This window comes from Tupaia chinensis, unplaced genomic scaffold (assembly GCF_000334495.1).
Source record: "Tupaia chinensis unplaced genomic scaffold, TupChi_1.0 Scaffold143823_1, whole genome shotgun sequence".
Taxonomy (NCBI): Eukaryota; Metazoa; Chordata; class Mammalia; order Scandentia; family Tupaiidae; genus Tupaia; species Tupaia belangeri.
In genome coordinates, this window is record NW_006203673.1 from 692,925 (window position 1) to 698,603 (window position 5,679).

The 5,679-nt window shown below is 59.0% G+C and overlaps 1 protein-coding gene across 3 annotated transcripts in view; it reads left to right on the plus strand.

The window, feature by feature from the left end:
* Positions 1-198: 198 nt before the first annotated feature.
* Positions 199-5,679, plus strand: part of ATG4B (autophagy related 4B cysteine peptidase) — a 23,439-nt gene continuing 17,958 nt past the window's right edge. For 2 of the 3 annotated variants that reach the window (XR_003547305.1, XM_027767003.1), the window contains exon 1: positions 199-484. The gene's annotated coding sequence lies outside the window, so the exon portion shown is untranslated. Of the gene's footprint in view, positions 485-2,206; positions 2,399-5,679 lie in introns of those variants that run through there. The other variant, XM_027767004.1, reaches the window with a different exon arrangement.

The following is a 5,679-nucleotide window of genomic DNA, read 5'->3' on the forward strand; positions in this document are numbered from 1 at the left end:
CCGCCGCGGGTCCGCAGGTCCAGGGACGTTCCTACGCCCGCCCTCGTCCATCCCGCAGACGCGTTAGCCCTTCCTTACCCGGGCCCGTTTGCGGCGCTTGCCGATGGCTCCGCACCCCTGCAGCGGGCTAGGGCGGCCAGAGGGCCTCCTTGTCTCCCAGTTGCAGCATCACTTCGGCAGGTTTTAGTTGGACACGGGGTTGCGGCCCACTTAGCGGCGGAGGCCGAGTCCCTGCGGCTCTGGTGACATTTGTCTCTGAGAGCACCAGACGTGTTAGCGTTTGCAACCCGAGACAAGGAGGAGGCCTTACGTCCAAGTTCCAACTGCGGTGCGTGATCACACCCACTCTGACGGGACCCCAGGCGCTGCTGTCCTGGGGTCAAAGGAGCTGGTGAAGGCCCTGCTGAGGGCTACCAAAACATGTCTGGCGTTTCTGGGATGTGACGGAGTCTCCCTCTTGACAGGACGCTGCTCCATTGGAGGGGTAAGGAGTGGCCCACCCTCCCTGCCCCTGAGCCGGGAAGGTGTTGTGTCCTTGACCACGTGTGGTTCTGTCCCTGCTGCTTCTCAGACTGTTCAGCCAACCCTGGATCGTAGAGAGCCTATGCTGGAGACGTGGACAGAATAGCTGGACACACCTGCCCTGAGTCACTGACGCCCTCAGCATGAGACCAGCGGGCGCAGGGCGGTGTAGGGAGGGTTGTGGCCATGCGGGACCTGGAGCCATGGCTGCCGGGAGGGCTGCCCTGCAGGTTGAGTTCTGAACTCAGATCGGTACAGAAGGGAGGCTTGTAGGCTGGGCTCAGAGGTCGGGGCACTGAGGACAGAGAGGTGACCTAGGGGCCAGCAGGTGGCATGAAGTTTAAGATGCTGGATCCCACATGGCCAGTCATGGTTCTGGTCCTAGACCTGGTGGCTTACAAATCACACCAGGTGCACATCCGTGCATGGCCCAGATCCCAAGAGCAGAGCCAAGGAGAGGGTGTTGCAGCGTGGCTGTTCCCCGGGGGTGGCTTGGTCTCCTACATCCTCCCTGACTCCATCTCCATCACCAGTGACCTCACACGCCCCACAACAAGGAGAGAGAGAAAGCAGCGGCCTGTGTCTGAGCCCGGGGCCCTCGGTCACAGGAGGGCCTGGCACTCTGGATGGCGTGGTGACCCACTGGAAGGTTTGAGAGAAGCAGCCTCTGGGGGACACCCTGCAAGGTCAGGGCCGGAGAAGTGGGGATGGAGGCCTAGGTCAGGAGGATGTGCTCGGAAGGTCAGGAGAAGAGCCTCTTTACAAGGCAGAACTAGAAGGGAACGGGCAGAGAGGAGGGGTTGAGGTGGCACCGAGGCTTACCGTCCATGTTAAGAGCCCTGGGGAGACCCAGGGAGCCCTGCTTGGTGGGGAGCTGTCAGGAGTTGGGCTGCGTGTGCAGTAGCCCCCAACCTTCCTGGCGCCAGGGATGGGCCTCGGGGAAGGTGATCCCTCCATGGATTGGGGGTGGTCTCAGGTGACCCGAGTGCCCCAGATCCAGTACCGCTGCTGACATGGCAGACCAAGCCTTGCTCACTGCACCCCCCAGCACAGCGAGGTTGGGGGACAGGGGCATCAGCAGTCTGCGGCTCGGGTCCCAGCAGGCCGTGGGCTGTCATTGGTCTGTGGCCTGGGGTTGGGGGTCTCTGGCCTGCAGGTCTGGAGCTGAGGAACAAGTCTTGGCTAGAGAAGAGCGGGAGGGCACCCTACTGAGGTCTCCATCTGAGAGTGGTGGTGCGAGCCAGGGCTGCTGACTTGGAGAGGCCTAGATGCAGATGTGGCTGGCTGTGCCCTCCACCAAGCCACCAGACTGACGGTCACAACATGCTCCTGGTTCGTGGTGGTGGAAGGTGCCGGCAGTGCTGGCGCCAGCGGGTAGTGCGAAGGTTAAGGCACTGGATCCCACATGGCCGACTGCGTGGTTAGTCCCAGATCAGATGGCTTGAAAATCATGCCAGGCACATGTGTTTGCTCCCAGAAATCCCAAGAGAAGAATGGAGAAGAAGGAATCACAGTGTGGCCATCCCCTCTTGGGGGGTAATTTCTTATTTTCCTGTCGTGGTTTCTCTTTGGCAAGCACAAGCACCCTGTAGCAAGCTAAAAAACTTAAAATGTCCATTGTTGGAGGACAAACTCACACCATAGCTTGCGCCTTCAGGGTTGTGCGCTGTGTGGCATGACTGGTCGTGGAGGGGGTGATGACCACCAGCGAGCTTCTGAAGAAGGGCAGAGGCTGCTGGAGCCCAAGGAGCTGGTGCAGGAGCTGTGGCCCTCACTTAGGCCAGTGCACCACAGCAGAGACTCTGAACTGTAGTTTCACGCCTGTCTCGGGTTTTCACCCACTGAGCAGAGCCGGGAGCTTCGCCCCATCTCACAGGTGAGGAGACTAAGACCCAGGAGGTTCAGGCATGTGTCACGCAGCTAGGCCTGCGTCTCCAGAAGCAAGCCTTCGTAGAGAGTAGAAGGGAGTGCCTCTTCCTCCACTGTGCAGTGAGATCGGGAGGGTGCGTGCTGGGTGGTCTGCTCTGAGCGCCCCAGCCTGTGGCAGACGAGCAGTGCTGGAGCTGCGACCCTGGCAGTGTTCCCCTTCAGCTGGAGCCTCCCCGTGCCTGCATTGCCCTTCTACAGCACAGAGCCTCTGAAGCTCTGCAGTGATCGTCCTCCTTTTTGTCTTTATTCATGTGTCCTGTGCACCAGCGAGGCATGGAGTGCTCTGCAGAGTCCACTGCAGTCCCCCCTCCAGCTCATCGGATCCCAGGCCCTTGCATACGTGCCTGGCATGCTTCATCCCTCCGGGCCAGGGATTCGATCTGGGTGGCCACTTGGGGCCAGCTTACTTTGGGTTGTGCATCGCACTGCCCACAGAGCCATCCCTGGACTAGTGCCTCAGGACTGGGAGGAAGGCAGGTGGGCCATCACTGGCTCTCCAGTAGGAGCAGCACAGGCCCCAGACCCCTGCACATGGCAAGGGCATGGGCTGCGCCGTAGGGTAGATGGCTGGTCCGCATGTGTACTTTCTTTTGGGGGAGGCTGTTACGTTCGTTCCACCAGATTCTGTTCTGTTGTGCTGCCCCAGATGCTGCACCTGTTTTCTTACCACGCCCCCTGCTAGTGTCCTCCAGGGATGGCCCTGTTGTGAGGGACAGTGCGCACAGTGTGTCCACAGCAGCCCTGGAGCTGCGTGTGGGACCAGCTGGGGGAACCAGAGGCTCGGGCACTCCTAGATCAAGGACAGCGTGAGCGGGGGCAGGGGACCCCTTGGGCTCACAGAGAACCTGCCCTCTGGCCATGCCACTTTGCAGCTGCTGTGCTCTCTTCAGGTGTCTAGCCTCCTCCTAGCCCTGGACCTCCCCGTGGAACCTGCAGCCACACGGCACAGGGCAGCGAGGGCGTGGCAGGGCAGCGCCAACCTGGCACCTCATTACCCTCCCTCTGAAGTCGGCTTCCCTTCCTATAAAACTGGCCAGTAACCCAGGGCCTCGTGCTCTGCACTGCTGTGTCAGTGACCCCACCTCAGAACGCGGCCAGACGTTCCCAGCCTCCAGACGCGCCGTCTCACTCCTGGTCTCTTTTGTTGTTTGTTTCCGGTGTGTGCGTGTGCCACGAGGGGTGTGTGCTGCCCAGAAAGCGTGCAAGCCACCCCATCGGGAGTGACCCTGCCTGCCCTTGCTCGTCGCTCCTTCCTGTTGGGCTTTTGGGCAGGTGCTCGTACGTGCCTGGTGTGTGTCTCAAGCCACTGGGTCTGGGGTTCAAACCATGTGGTTGGCCATTGGGATCCAGCCATCTTGACCACCAAGTCAGGGACTGGCCCTGTTTGTTTTGGATTTTGCTCGAGGGCATATGTGCTTGCTGAGAGACAGGAGGGTGCTGAGGGAGAAGGCACCGGTGGGCGGCCTCGGCAGCCCGTTCTCTTTGGTTTCTCCTTTGTGATCTTGGCCAGGCGTGCATATGCGCACGGTTTGTCTCTCTTTTTTTCTAATATTCTTTCAAAAAAAAAAAATCATTTAACTTTATCATCTTTTTTGTTGTTGTTGTTATAGGGCGCATGCGCTCACCAGAAAGAGAGACAGAGAGACAGAAAGCGAGAAATCACCCCCCAGGGGGATGGCTATGCCTCAGTCTCTTCTCCTCCATTCTCCTCTTGATCTTGTGCATGCACGCACACGTGCCTGGAGTGAGTTTAAGCCACTGGGTCCAGGATTTGAACCGTGGTTGACTACATGGGAGCCCAGCGACATAGCCATTACGCTAACTGCTGGTCCCTCATCATCATTATTATTTTCCAATTTTGATCAGAGAAAGAGAGAGAGGGAAAATGAGTAAGCCAGCCAGCCAGCCACCAGGTACAGGACTCGAACTGTGGTTGGCCATGTGTGAGTCCATCGCCTTAACCACCCCACCACCTGCTAGTCCCACGCCCAGTGTATTTCTCAAGTAACCTTGCAGTTGACCACGTGGGATCCAGCTGCCTTAAAACACCAAGCCATGGGCTGGTCCAATGTGTATTTTTAATGTGGGAAGCTGGATGTCATAGGGCATGCCTGAGCACGCCAAGTTGCAGTGCACCAGGCCTCCCTCAGCTTGAAGGCACACATGTTTTTAGTTGGAAGCTGGGGTCTTGGAAGGACCTCAGACGTCCATAGAGCATCCCAATGCCAGTGCTGTGGGAATTACTGTCCCGCAGCATTGGGCGTGGCAGTCAGACAGGTGCAGTTGGCCCCAAAACTTTCCAAGTCTCCATATTAGATAGAGCCTAGAGGTCAGGGTGGAGGCTGCTTCCAAGAGACAGCAGGGACATGGTTTTTATCGTGGCTCCGTGAAAGACAGGCGTGGACCTGAGTCATCTCAACTCAGCTGCCGTGATCAGGCAAGGGGGCTGCACCGGAGTCGTCGGCCTAGGCACCAGGCTGCTGGGCAGTCCGTGCTCTGAGCACACGGGCAGGCCACAGCCAGTGAGTAGCACCTGAATGAGGCCTGGGCCACACCTGCCCAGCCCCAGCACTGCCCGCCCTGCTGTGGGAGGAGGGGGGCTGGCCTGGGTTCCCACAGCCCAGAGCTCTCCAGGCAGTGCCCAAAGCTGCTGCTGCTGTGGCTCTGGGGGTCCTGCCTTTGCCATCAGCACTTTCGAGTCCTGGCCAGGGGTGTGGCCACACATCCAGCTAGGCTTTAGGTGGAGGAAGATGCATGCCCCTTTGACCCTATGAGATCTCTGTCCTTGACGTTAATGGCAGTTGCTACCATTGGAGCCACCTCTCGGGGGATCTCACAGGAACCTCACAGCTGCGTGGCCACACCGTCCTGTCCTTCCCCTTTTTATGGACGAGAGGGTGTCTGCATGTAGAGGTTGAGTCAGCCCACAACCTGTGCGTCCCCAGCTGGGGTTTGGGCTGCCCGTACCCAGAGCCTGCTGTCGCCCTGCAGCCCAGAGGCACTGCTCACAGGAGCATGCGTGCATGTGGGGTTGTCAGGTAATTTTTTTTTTTTGGAGAGGTTTTTCGCTATAGGGCGCGTGCGCTCGCCAGACAGACAGAGAGAGACATAGAGACAGAAAGCGAGAAATCACTCCCAAGGGGGGATGGTCACGCTGCAATCCCTTCTCCTCCATTCTCCTCTCGGGATCTTGGGCACGCATGCACACGCGCCCGGCATGAGTTTTAA